The sequence below is a fragment of the Oryx dammah genome, unplaced genomic scaffold (assembly GCF_014754425.2).
Source record: "Oryx dammah isolate SB20612 unplaced genomic scaffold, SCBI_Odam_1.1 HiC_scaffold_27, whole genome shotgun sequence".
NCBI lineage: Eukaryota > Metazoa > Chordata > Mammalia > Artiodactyla > Bovidae > Oryx > Oryx dammah.
In genome coordinates this window covers 96,956,683-96,970,941 of record NW_024070211.1, presented here as the reverse complement: position 1 = coordinate 96,970,941, position 14,259 = coordinate 96,956,683, and the positions used below count along the sequence as shown (strand labels likewise).

Genomic DNA, 14,259 nt, shown 5'->3' with positions numbered 1-14,259 from the left:
GTGGTTTGCAGGGGTTTGGGGGGGTGGTATGGGGTGTTTGGGTATGTGGAGAAGGTTGAATAGATGGAGCACTCGTGAGTTTTATAGCATTCTCTTAGTCTACCTGGGCTATCAAAATAAAATACCACAGACTAGGTGGTGAAACAACAGATATCTATTTTTTATCTATTATTTCCCAGATATCTATTTTTTTTCTCATAGTTCTAGAGGCTGATTGCCTAGCAGAGCCGTGGGGTAGGCAAGCTGTCTGATGACCAAGCCACTTGCAAGCCAAGAAAAGAGCTCTAACCAAAAACTGAACCCTCCCAAAATTGATCTTGGACTAGATCTGGAACCAGCATCCAGAACAAAGAGAAAAATTTCTGTTGCATATGCTACCCAGTCTGTGGAATTTTGTTGTGGGAGCTGAGCAGACTAAGAACAGCAAACAACTCTGTATGACATTATAATTATGAATATATGACACTATGCATTTGTCAATAACCATAGAATTTTCAGCACAAAGAATGACTCAATCTATGCAAATTATTAGAACCCACTTAGAAGTTGGGGGATCCCAGAATTGAATACAGAATGTGACAAGTCAATCTAACTGTATTAATAATGTAGGAAACAACTTAAGAAAGTGGAAGAAAAAGAAGCTGACCTAAGTAACTTTGGAAATGACTTAAGTCTATAATATTAAAGGCAAGAAAAAAATGACACATAAACATTATACTCTAACTGAAACAGTTGTTTCCCATGGGAGTGATATAGTTAAACATTCTGACACTGGTATACATGTATATTGTGATTAAACTATTAATAAATAAATGGCTGATTATGGGAACCAGGCTTTTCACTGTTAGAGTGAAAATTTACAGATAAGCAACAGAAGAGCCTAGAATGATTCATATGGAGAAGGTAACGAGAGTTGGAGACATCAGAATTTACCTACTATAATATCAATATAGATAAAGATGATTATACAGAGAAATACTTATAGATATGTTATATACATGGGTTAATATACACACATATAGTAACTTGCTCTGTCAGCTGAGAGGGCCCAGAAACAAAGATATCCTGGTAGCAATGAGCACACCTAAGATCTTGGTTTCTAATACTATCCCCCAATAAAAGAAAACAGCATTCCCTGGAAAAATAACTGATTCTAGGATTGGTGCAAGAAATGTACAAAAAGATCCTCAAGTGTTTTATAGTGCTAGAAAATAAGGAAATATTAAAGGACAAGAATAAAACCTCACAGTGATGGGAATATATCGGAGACACAGAAACCAACTGAATAAGCTTCCAGTGGCCAAATATGGAACACTTTGAGCAACAAAATAAAAGAATAGTAGATTGTAGCCCAAAACAAAATAAATATCCTTGCATGAGTCCATCCATGCTGATATAAATAGATGACTACATAAATAACAAATGGCATAAAGAGACAAGTCTGTGTGAAAGGATTCCCATGTAATTAATGACTCTACTTTCAAGGAAGTGGAGCAGAAGTCTTATTTCTTAAGTATGGTGACTTTCTTCCAAAGAGTAGAATGTAGAAAGGGGAGGAAAAAAAGTGATTCTACACAGAGATACTCGACAAACAGTATTTCAGGTGCTCAAGATCAGCATCAGTAATGACAGGACATTTTGATAATATGTGTCCTTGATATGACACAGTGCACATCACACTTCATCTCTGTGTTATTCCTCCCCTAAATCTTTACCCTGAGTCTAGTAACAAGAAAAACATTAAAAAAAATCATAGTTAAAAGACATTCTACAAAATGCCAACTGGTACTTCTCAAAACTGTTAAGGTTATCAACACAAGTAGAGTCTGAGAAACTGTCATAGCCAAGAGAAGCCTATGTATGTAGATATGATGAATAAATATAATGTGATATCCAAATAGCATCCTGGAACAGAAAAGGCCATTAGGTAAAAGAAATTCTGAATAAAGTATGGACATTAATGTCCATTAAATCCATTTATGTAGTTAATATAATAATATATTAATATTGGTTTATTAAATATAAGGAATGTACCATACTAATGTACAATGTCAGTAAGAGGGGAAACTGGGTGCAAGGTATAGAGGAACTCTGTATACAATCTTCACAATTCTTCTGTAGATATAAAATTGTTCTAAAAATAAAGTTTATTAAATATAAGGATTTTGAAATTGATTAAAGAGAATAAAAAGAATAAAAATCATTTTGGAATAAAATAACAACATTGATTGGGAAGATATAAATAAATATAAGCACATTTCATTTCTAAAAATATTGCCACTGAAATTAAATCTTCACCATGGATGGAACAGCATATCACACATAGAAACAGAGAGAATTTATGAAGTGAATGATGGAGGAAATTGCATTAATATATATAGAGAAATAAAGAGACTGAAAGTATCAAAGACAGGTTAAAGCCAAGCCAAAGAGAATGAAAAAGTCCAATATACATCTCATGGATATTTGGAAAGATGAAATAGAGAAAATGAGAAGGGGGCAATATTTGAAGATCTGACTGAGAATATAGCAGAATTGGTAAACACCCAAGAACTTGAGGGGAGTAAATAAAAATAAACCCACTCTCACACATTAGAGTAGAACCATGGAACACTTAAGCCAATGAGAAAAAATTTAAAAAGCACCAAAGAAAAAAGACAAATCACAAGAAACAATAATAATGCTGACACAATCAAATTTCTCCATCTGTAACAGGAAGGAGACCTACCTGCAAATTCTGATGGTAAAGAATGCCACTTTCTGATATCTTTTGTGAGATTTTTCCACTAGCCTTTCCTAGGTGCACAACTTAACTTACAAGGATGGCATGTGCGCTTTTCCTTTTTTCTTATATATCTGTAGATACTAGACTAAGAAAATATTTATTAAAGAGACGAGACTTTGGGTAGAGTTCTGTTAGAAGACACATATTTATATCCTAGAATTATATATATATATATATATATATATTTTTTTTTTACCACACCATGCGGCACGCGGGATCTTTGTTCTCCAACCAGAGAAGCGTGAAGCCCCCTGCAGTGAAAGTGTGGAATTCCAGCCAGTGGACCACCAGGGAATTCCTCATGATAAATTCTAAGGTAAAGATAAAGCCTCTTGATGACAGTGAAAGTGGAGAGTGAAAAAGTTGGCTTAAAGCTCAACATTCAGAAAACGAAGATCATGGCATCCAGTCCCATCACTTCATGGGAAATAGATGGGGAAACAGTGGCAGACTTTATCTTTTGGGGCTCCAAAATCACTGCAGATGGTGACTGCAGCCATGAAGCTAAAAGACGCTTACTCCTTGGAAGAAAAGTTATGACCAACCTAGATAGCATATTCAAAAGCAGAGACATTACTTTGCTGACTAAGGTCCTTCTAGTCAAGGCTATGGTTTTTCCTGTGGTCATGTATGGATGTGAGAGTTGGACTGTGAAGAAGGCTGAGTGCTGAAGAATTGATGCTTTTGAACTGTGGTGTTGGAGAAGACTCTTGAGAGTCCCTTGGACTGCAAGGAGATCCAACCAGTCCATTCTGAAGGAGATCAGCCCTGGGATTTCTTTGGAGAGAATGATGCTAAAGCTGAAACTCCAGTACTTTGGCCACCTCATGTGAAGAGTTGACTCATTGGAAAAGACTCTGATGCTGGGAGGGATTGGGGGCAAGAGGAGAAAGGGATGACAGAGGATGAGATGGTTGGATGGCATCACTGACTCAATGCGTGTGAGTCTGAGTGAACTCCAGGAGTTGGTGATGGACAAGGAGGCCTGGCGTGCTGCGATTCATGGGGTTGCAGAGTCGGACATGACTGAGCGACTGACCTGAACTGAAAGATATGTAATGTACTTTAAGAACTTATACTAGGGCTACAAAACTCAGACTGGAGTTAGAAATATGATTATTATTTTTCACAAATCCTTCAGAAGAGGACAACAAAGAGCTTCACTTTTATGATGTTAAGTCAGATGGATTTCCCAGGTGGCAGTAGTGGTAAAGAACCCGCCTGCCAACCCAGGAGATATGGGAGATGTGGATTTGATCCCTGTGTCAGGAAGATTCCCCTGGAGGAGGGCATAGCAACCTACTCTACTATCCTTGCCTGGAGAATTCCATGGACAGAGGACCCTGGAGGGCTACAGTCCATAGGGTTGCAAAAAGTTGGACATAACTGAAGCTATTTAGTGTGCATGAAAGTCAGACATACGAGAAAGGAAACTACAAAGTTTTTCATGTAAGCAAATCACTTGAATTTGAAGTGAGCTTTCCTTTTCACAACAGTGTCAGTTTGGTGATGTTGACATGAGAGCATTCTGCCCAGATCAGAAATTCATTACTGATTAAAGTGTCTGTGCTCAGACTGAAGAGCAGAGAAGGTGGAATGGTACCCACCTTCCTTCTCAATGGCCAACACAAAGTGTCTTCCATTTTTGCCACACTTGTTTCCTACTTGAATCTCTAAGTACCAATGAACCAGTTAAACTAGAGAGGAAATGAGCAGAGGAATAGTTTTTGCACTGTTTGGAGAGTAAAATTCTGTAATTCGCTTGTCCCCAAATGCCCAGAATTAAGTAACTAGGTTGACACATCTTCAAATCTAATTGACTAAACAATGCAGGTTACTATTATAACTATGCTTCAATATGGCAACCCTACCATTCTTGACCATCCGTAAATAAGTGGATTTTAAACTATTTTTTTTTTAAATAAAAAATAACAAAATCATAGAAGATGAGCTTGGGCTTGAGTCTGATCCTAGCTAGCTGCACTTGAAGGCACAGTTGCCATTTCCTCACCACAACGTGTGACACTTTTATTTTAGTTTTAAAACTGTAGACATAGCCACTGATTAAAAACAGGATGTGGGTGAATAGTCATGCATAGGACTTGCTGGACTAGACATGAGCTAAGATAGTGGTTCTGAAACAGCATCATCAGACCAGTGCTGGCTTGCTGCGCAAGAATCAGCTGAGAAACTTGTTAGGATGCAGATTCCCAGGCACCAGATCCTAAGTAATCTGTCAGATAGGTCTAGGCAGGTGCAGGAATCTTCCTTTTAAACAAGCTCCCCAAGAGATTCTCAGACAGATAGTCAAGAAATACTGTTCTAGAAACTTGCTATTTGTTTACCAGCTCGGGATGTGTAAAAAAGGTTGGATTTTGAGTTATAAGAAGAGAAGTATACTAAAAATTACGAGAAATACAAAAAAAAAAAAAAAAAAAAGAAATACAAAGATTATTAAAAATATCTTTAGAAAAAAGCTGAGTTTCTCCTATGAATTTCCTGATTGATTTCCCATCATGGCTGAGTGAAATCTGTACACTTTCCAGCCTCTATTTCTCCTCGTTTTTGGTGTGTAACCCTAACCCCTAATTCACTGCAGTGGAAGTCACCTGAAAGGAGTTTCTTTAATTCCCTTCTTCCAACAACTTCTGTCTCTCTTTCACTTTGCCCCTGGTTCAGAGATAAGGTACTGACAGAAGCAAAACCATGTTTTTCCCATCTTTCCTGTCTTTTAACTTAACCAGTGATGTCTTCCGTCAGGCCTGTACATGTTTGTATTTTTAAAAATTTTTTCTTATTCTGGTTTTGACCAGTTAGACCTGCTTTTCCAGCATGAAATTAAATAAAATCATATCTCTTCAATATTTAATTTTATGAATCCACAATATGCTCAGCTTTGAAGGAGGAGACTTTGATTCATGGGTCCTGTTTCACCTTCATTTCTAAATTCCCTGAGAATAATGGGATCTTTCTTACTTGATAGTGCTTCCAAACTTCCTGAAAAAAGAAGTGGAGAATTTGAAATGCCACTAGCGGGCCCAGGTTCTGTTACTGTTGCTTTTGCTATGGTCACAAAACATCATTACTGAAATCCTGCCCTGTAGAGTTCAAGGCACTGACATCATCCCTTGTCCTGAGACTTCAGGATCTTGGTATTTTTTGGAAAGAGGCCAGTCTAGGTAGTAAATGCAGCCAAAAGAATGTGAGTTTCCAAGATTTCAGCTCTCTTAATTTTCATTCATAAATTGTGTCTGTTTTTAAACTAGATATACACGTTTTTAATTAAAAATATAATTTATATGTACTCCATCTTTTGTCTTCAAGACACCTTTCTTGGATGGCTGAATTGGAAGGAGCTGTGGTCTAATTTTGCACACTGGAGCAACCCCTCTCTGCATACCCAGCAAGGTTCTGGTATTAAGCAAAACCCACCATCTGAGACTGCTCCTTTCCCTGTGGTGAAATCTCTTTGTGATCTTTTCCTGTTAGTGGACTTCATTAAGGACAATTTCAATTCATGAAAGGTCTTAAAGAGCTGGCTTTAGAGTCTACAGAGAGGGAACAAGTGTTTCTTTTCTGACTTCTTGATTCTCCTCCAATGATATCCAACTTCACATACCAAAGATGCTCGTTGTTTGCTGATGAAAGTTCCTGTTTTTTGACACGTGGTAGGGTAAGTTGTGACTTGTGTTACAACTAGTTCATTAAAGAGCCAAGCTAGTGATTCTTCCCTTATTAACAAAATCATATTCCAAGATTACTTGCTGTCTCCACTTCCAAACTTAGAGAAATTTGTCATAACATATTTCCCTTAAATATATGTGTATATATACAGTACATGTATATATCTGTGTGTATATATGTATATATACATACATACATATGTATACATCTGTATATATACATCTTCTCTTGACTGATTTCTTCTTGCATCTGTTGCTGTATCTTTTCCCTTCTGTTAACAGCTAATCTTAGAGAAGTGTCATTGACAACCTTCTAAAGAACAAGGCTATGGTTCTTTCAATTAAACTTTATCTTCCTCAACCACTTTGTAACATTTGATACCTGCAGTCAGACTCTTTCCTTTATGAAACATTACTGCCTTCTTGACTATTCCTTTTCTGATTTCTCTTTCAGCCACCTAAGTGAGATATTCCTTAGGTTCTCTACTCTCTATATTCTTTCCTTGGGGTTCTCATCTTCTGTTGTAATTTCACATACCACTGATGTGTACCTCAGCAGTTTTCCCAGACATAATTTCTTGCTTTTAATCTAACTGTCTGACCCTATCTTTCCCTGTTTATCCTACATATCCTGTATTTCAGTTATACTGAATGAACAGTGATTTTCTATGATTACAGAGATTAGGGAGAATATATAAATGAGTGATATGGGCTGGATCACAAATCATTTTGAAGAGACACTCTCTCTCAGTGTCAGGACAGCAGGGAAAGGTAGGTGAGACCCAGGAGATCATGGCCAGGAAGCCAGCTGCTGCTCAGCCCTGCTGAATTGTTTTTCAGACTTCCCTCCCTCCTTCCCTCTTTCTTTCTTTTCTTCCTTCCTTCTTCCCTTCCTCTCTTTCTTTCTTTCTACATGATCTCCTGGTTTCTAAATGTTCAAAATTAAATTTAAAATTTTAGAAGACACATTGCAAACTAACCAGAATATATTTGCCAGCTGTTTGCAGCCTGATGAAAAGCAGTTTGCAACTTCTGGCCTCAGCCTAGATTACTGACAAAACTCCCTGCACAATCCATGCTCTAACTCAAGTCTCTGCCTATTCCACTCACCTTACAAAGTTGTTAGATCTATCTTCCAAAGGTTGAAGTGAACTGCAAGTCATTTTCCAGTAAAACATTCTGTTCTTGGTCAAACCAGTCATAAACCCTTAGCAGAATTCTAAATGTTCTTCTCAATGTGGTCACAATTTTCTTGTCCAGCCTTATTTTCCCTGCTTCTCTGCCTGTGTCTCTGCCTTAGTGACTTTCTCAACAGACATCTGCTTAACTGCCCCACCAGAGTGACTCAAGCTCTCCGTTCCTACCTTCATCCACCTTTGGTATGCTCACGCACCTCTGCTCCTGCTAGTGGGAATATGCCATTCAAGGTTTCTTTGTTTCTATTCTCAGCTGGGCTTGTAATTTTAAAGCTGTTGTTGAAAATTGGCTGGACCATATAAAACGTTAGAAAAAAATAGCAAAAATCCAAAATTCTGCCATTAGATTTCTTCAGAAGTGTCTTCTAATTTTCTTTTCATTTTAAAGAAGCCAAGACTGAGTATTCTGGATAATGCTTTTACAAGAGGGATAACGTTGGAGTGCCAGTTAGTGGGTCTATACTGAAAGAAGAGTACATGGCCTTAGGTCAAAATGGCGATGCGTGAATCTATACCTGTATGCATGCATGCAAAGTCACTTCAGTCATGTTTGACTCTTTGTTACCCTAGGGGCTGTAACCCACCCGGTTCCTCTGTCCATGGGATTCTCCAGGCAAAAATACTAGTGGGTAGCCATTCCTTTCTCCAGGAGATCTTTTATACCTTGGGATTGAAACTGGATATCTTGTTTCTTCTGCATTGGCAGATGGGTTCTTTACCACTAGTGCATTCTGGGAAGCCCTTGTACATGTATACTTTAGGTTAAAACAAATGTATGTCATTTCATGATTATCTGCTTTAATAGACTTTTTAGATTGATCAACTACATGTCAAAAGTACGTCAGATTGTATTTGGTAGTCTGCAACCTCCCTCCCTCCCTCTGAAATGAGAGTTAAAAAGCTGGTTTAAAACTCAACATTCAAAAAACAAAAATTGTGGCATCTGGTCCCATCACTTCATGGCAAACAGATAGGGACACAATGGAAACAGTGACAGAATTTATTTTCTTGAGCTCCAAGATCACTGCAGATTGTGACTGTAGTTATGAAATTAAAAGATGCTTGCTGCTGGGAAGAAAAACTATGACCAAGCTACACAGCATATTAAAAAGGAGAGACATTACTTTGCTGACAAAGGTCCTTCTAGTCTAAGCTATGGTTTTTTCAGTAGTCATGTATGGATGTGAGAGCTGGACCATAAAGGAAGCTGAGTGCCAAAGAATTGATGCTTTTGAACTGTGGTGTTAGAGAAGACTCTTGAGAGTCCCTTGGACTGCAAGGAGATCCAACCAGTCCATTCTGAAGGAAAATAGTCCTGAGTATTCATCGGAAGGACCGATGCTGAAGCTGAAGCTCAAATACTTTGGCAACCTGATGCAAAGTACTAACTCATTGGAAAAGACCAGAATGCTGGGAAAGATTGAAGGCAGGAGGGGAACGGGATGACAGAGGATGAGAAGGTTGGAGGCATCACTGACTCGATGGACATGAGTCTGAGCAAGCTCCAGGAGATGGTGATGGACAGGGAAGGCTGATGTGCTGCAGTCCATGTGGTCCCAAAGAGTCGGACATAACTGAGTGACTGAACTGAACTGAATTGAACCTCCCTTCACCCAAATTTCCTTGACATTATTGTCTTATTTACTCCCTGGTGGCTCAGAGGTTAAAGCGTCTGCCTCCAATGCGGGAGACCTGGGTTCGATCCCTGGGTTGGGAAGATCCCCTGGAGAAGGAAATGGCAATCCACTCCAGTATTCTTGCCTGGAGAATCCCACGGATGGAGAAGCCTAGTAGGTTACAGTCCATGGGGTCGCAAAGAGTCGGACAAGACTGAGCGACTTCACCTTCACCTTCACCTCAGCCTATAGGTCTGCCTCTTCATGTCTGATTTTCTGAAATTCATTATTTATAAATTGGCTCAAATGTCACACTCATCACTCTACATGTGTGCAAATATACATGTGCATGCACACCCATACCACACCCACAATTTTCCATTTGAATTTTCTTCTTGATATGAACTCTCTATCCTTTACCTATCTTTGGTCTTTTTGCTTCTCTTTCCTGATATTAATAGTACTGATTCTCTTCTTTGTTATACTGAATAGTGACTTGTATTTTTATCTCATGCCTTATTATTTGAAGGCAGATTTATTTATGTATTCATTTCTGTTTTCCACTGTACCAACCATTGTATATACACATGGAAAGTATCTAGACTGGTTTGGTTTCTTATACCCCCAAACTCCTCTCACTCCTTTTATTTAAGATCAAACGATGTTGGCTGTCAGCTTTATCTGGACCTCTAATGGGTGCTCAAATCTGTTGAACGATTGTATTTAAATACCCAAGAGACTAAAATCTGTCACAGAATTGTCAGGACAGTAATAATGAATTTCTTCCCTTTCTCTGTCGTCAGAGTTGACAAACCCGGGGAAAAAGATACACTGAGTTTAGAAGTGGTATATTGCCAGGCCAATACTGAGTTGATATTCACTGCTTTTAGCAAAATCTTTGGATTTAATGCATGTTCATGTTTGCAGTATGTATGTTGATTTTATAATTTGAGATTGTATATAAATCCACATGCTTTACTTCTGTGCAATTGGAAGTTTTTGATTGTCGCTGTTTTAAGGGGAAGAATTTCACATTCAAAGTGGTCCAAAAGATATTTATTGATGTTTTTGCCTTAAAAACAAACAACAACAACAAAATATTGTGTATGTATCACTAGCCATGGAACAGATTAAAAACTTGGCAGTCATTTTAAACTGATAACAACAGATACTATACTTTATCTTAGCCAAAAGGCCGAGAAGTGATGACAATCATTTTAGAAAGGCAATAGAAATATGTGTGCCCACTGGGCTTATTTTGGAGACAAAAAAGAATTTGAAAATGTCAAGTTTACAAGAGCAGAATCCCTTTGTAAGGTGCCAGAACATGGAACATGCTTAACAAGAATCAAGCATGGATTATTGACATTCCTCAAATTGTTAGGGGAAGCATACTGATTGAAACCGCCCACCCTGGCCAGGCACCAAAGTAACTATTTGCATGAGCTGTTTTACGACAGGAGATAAAACAGCTGAAAAGGTGCAATATAGAACTAATAAGCCACCACCACCCGGGAGAGTTCAGGAAAGGTCAAAATATGACACCACGTGTCCAACCACCTCCCAGAATCCTTCTCACTGGCATCCATCTTGGCTGAACAAGGTGTGAACCACCAGGAAGGACTCTGAGTTAGAATGACTGGCTGAATTTTCATTTTCATTAGTTTCTATGCATATTTTGATTTCTTTTTTGATTTCTTCTGTGATTTGTTGGTTATTCAGAAGCGTGTTGTTCAGCCTCCATATGTTGGAATTTTTAATAGGTTTCCTCCTGTAATTGAGATCTAATCTTAGTGCATTATGGTCAGAAAAGATGCTTGGAATGTGGGGAGGGGGGTGGGAGGGGGGTCCATGTTTGGGAATGCATGTACACCTGTGGTGGATTCATGTCAATCTATGCCAAAACCAATACAGAATTGTAAAGTAAAAATTAAAAATAAATAAATAAATAAAGAAAGAAAGACACACACACACACACACACACACACACACACACACACACACACACACACACACACACACACACACACACACACACACACACACACACACACACACACACACACACACACACACACACAAAAGAATGACTGGCTGAAGACAACCTGGAAACTAATCCTATCACCATAAAACCTGAGACTGCAAGCCATGTGGCCAAGCAGTTCTCCTGGGTTCCCTTACCCTATTCTATTGCTCTCTGCCCAGGCAGCCCTTCCCAGTAAAATCTCTGGCTTTGTCAACACATGTGTCTCCTCGGATGATTCATTTCTGAGTGTTAGACAAGAGCCCAGTTTCAGGCCCTGGAAGGGGGCCCCGCCTCCTGCAACAAAATGAGAGTGTTCATGAGCATAGTTGCCTGGCCATGAGAAAAAATTTTGTATTTTTATTAAATCATATTAAAAATATTCACAGTTAACTCCTACTCACTTGCTCAGAGGAGTTTTTGTCAACACTTTAGTGAGCTTTCTTACAGGCCTTTGTCTGGGCATTGATATATTAAATTGTGGCTTAAAAAATATATATATGTGTGTGTGTGTGTGTGTGTGTGTGTGTATATATATAGTAGTTTTTAATATCCCCAAACCAAAAACATTTAATATATTTATATAAATGAGTTATACCATATATGATACTCAATAACTTGATGTTTTAAATTTCATCAGTCTACTTATTTTTGTAAAATTTAAAATCGTTTTTAATATCTAAGCTTTTTAAAATTTATTTCACCTTGAAATTTTTTATTAAGTTAAAAAAAATTTTTCCTTCTCATTAGCATTTTAGCTATTTTAATGAATCCCTTTCTTAAGCTAATGGTTTCTTGATTTTCTTCTTTCATGTGTGTGTTGGTTACAGATATCCAATCAGCCCACTCCCACCCCATCCTCCTTATACTATTTGAAGTTTGCTTATATTGTTCAGTCCCTGAGTGGTGTCCTGACTCTTTGCAATCCCATGGACTGTAGGATGTTGCATGCCAGTCTCCCCTGTCCTTCACTATCTCCCAGAGTTTGCTCAAATTCACGTCCATTGAGTTGGTGATGCTATCTAACCATTTTATTTTCTGCCGCCCCCTTCTTTTGCCTTCAGTCTTACCCAGCATCAGGGTCTTTTCCGATGAGCTGGCTCTTCACATCAGGTGGACAAAGTACTGGAGCTCCACCTTCAGCATAAGTGCTTCCAATGAATATTCAGGATTGATTTCCTTGAGAATTGACTGGTTTGATTTCCTTGCTTTTTAAGGGACTCTCAAGAGTCTTCTCCAGCACCACAATTTGAAAGCATCAGTTCTATGGTGCTCTTTATGTTCCAACTGTCAACATCAGTAGCATCTTCCCAAGTAGCACAGTGGTAACAAATCTGCCTGCCATCACAGGAAGTGCAAAGAGATACGGGTTCAATTCCTGGGTCAGGGAGATGCTTTGGAGTAGGAAATGGCAAACCACTCCAGTATTCTTACCTGGAAAATTCTATGGATAGAGGAGCCTGGTGGGCTAGAGTCCATGGGGCCACAAAAAGTTGGACACAACTGAGGGAATGCCCACACACATTGTCACATCCCTACATGACTACTGGAAAAGCCATAGCTTTGACTATAGGGATCTTTGTTGACAATGTTATGTCTTTGCTTTTTAATACACTGTCTAGGTTTGTCATAGCTTTCCTTTCAAGGAGCAAACATCTTTTAATTTTATGGCTGTAGTCATCTTCCACACTGATTTTTGGAGCCCAGGAAAGAAAATCTGTCACTGCTTCCACTTTTTCCCCTTTTATTTGCCATGAAATGATGGGACCAGATGCCATGATTTTAGTTTTGAGAATGTTGAATTTTAAGCCAGCTTTTTCACTCTGCCTCTTCAATCTCATCAAGAGGCTATTTAGTTCTTCTTCACTTTCTGCCTTTAGAGTGGTGTCATCTGCATATCTGAGGCTGTTGATATGCTTTGTCTATGATCCAATGAATATTTGAGGTTTAAGCATATACAAAACTTTCTAGTACTGCCTCTGTACTGAATCATTTTCCTCACTGTGGCCCTGTGGACTATCAAGGTAATTCTAGAGTTAGCAAGAACTGAGCAATGTCTGTCTTTTTCTGTTCTCCCGGAGAGTTTCTGAAAGTCTGGCATAGTCTGGTGTTCAAAGGATTGGTAGAACTCAACTTTAAAATCACCTACATCTACTATTTGCTTTGCAGAAAATCTTTAAAATTTCGTTTTGATTTTTCTCTACTATTTTTAGGATTTTCAATAATTGTTTCTTCTTGAGAACTTTTAAATAATTTATTTCTAAAACCCTTCATTTTGTATCACTTTTCAAATTCTTTAACACGATATTTTTCACAGGATCATTTTATTTTCTTTCTACCTTTTTGGTTGTGCATATGTGTGTGCTAAGTCACTTCAGTCATTTGACCCTTTGTGACGCCATGGACTGTAGCCTGCCAGGCTCTTCTGTTGATGGGATTCTCCAGGCAAGAATACTAGAGTGGGTTGCCATGCCCTTCTCCAGGGAATCTTCCTGGTCCAGGGATTGAACCCAGATCGCTTATTTCTCCTGCATTGGCAGGCAGATTCTTTACCACTGGCGCCACCTGGGAAGCCCACCTTTTTTATTGGTTATATTACCTTTAAAAAAAAATCTTCATATTGTTTCTTTGTCTCTTTTCATTTTCCTCCTTCCATCTTGGTAGGAGCTTGTCTATTTTATTAGTCTTTAAGAATAAACTTTTATCTTTGTTGAATTTATTGTATTTTTGTTTGATTGATTTGGGGGCTTACCAGGTGATGCTGGTGATAAAGAATCCATCTGCCAATGCAGGAGATTCAGGTTTGATCCCTGGGTTGGGAAGATTCCCTGGAGTAGAAAACAGCAACCCACTCCAGTATTCTTGCCTGGAAAATTCCATCAGCAATGGAGGCTGGGGCTGCAAAGAGGTGACATGACTGAGCATACAGCACATTAATTTTAGCTCTTCTAAAATT

The 14,259-nt window shown here is 38.5% G+C and overlaps 1 pseudogene; it reads right to left on the bottom strand.

The window, feature by feature from the left end:
- Nucleotides 1-10,318: 10,318 nt before the first annotated feature.
- Nucleotides 10,319-10,487, bottom strand: LOC120855194 (annotated as a pseudogene).
- Nucleotides 10,488-14,259: the final 3,772 nt, after the last annotated feature.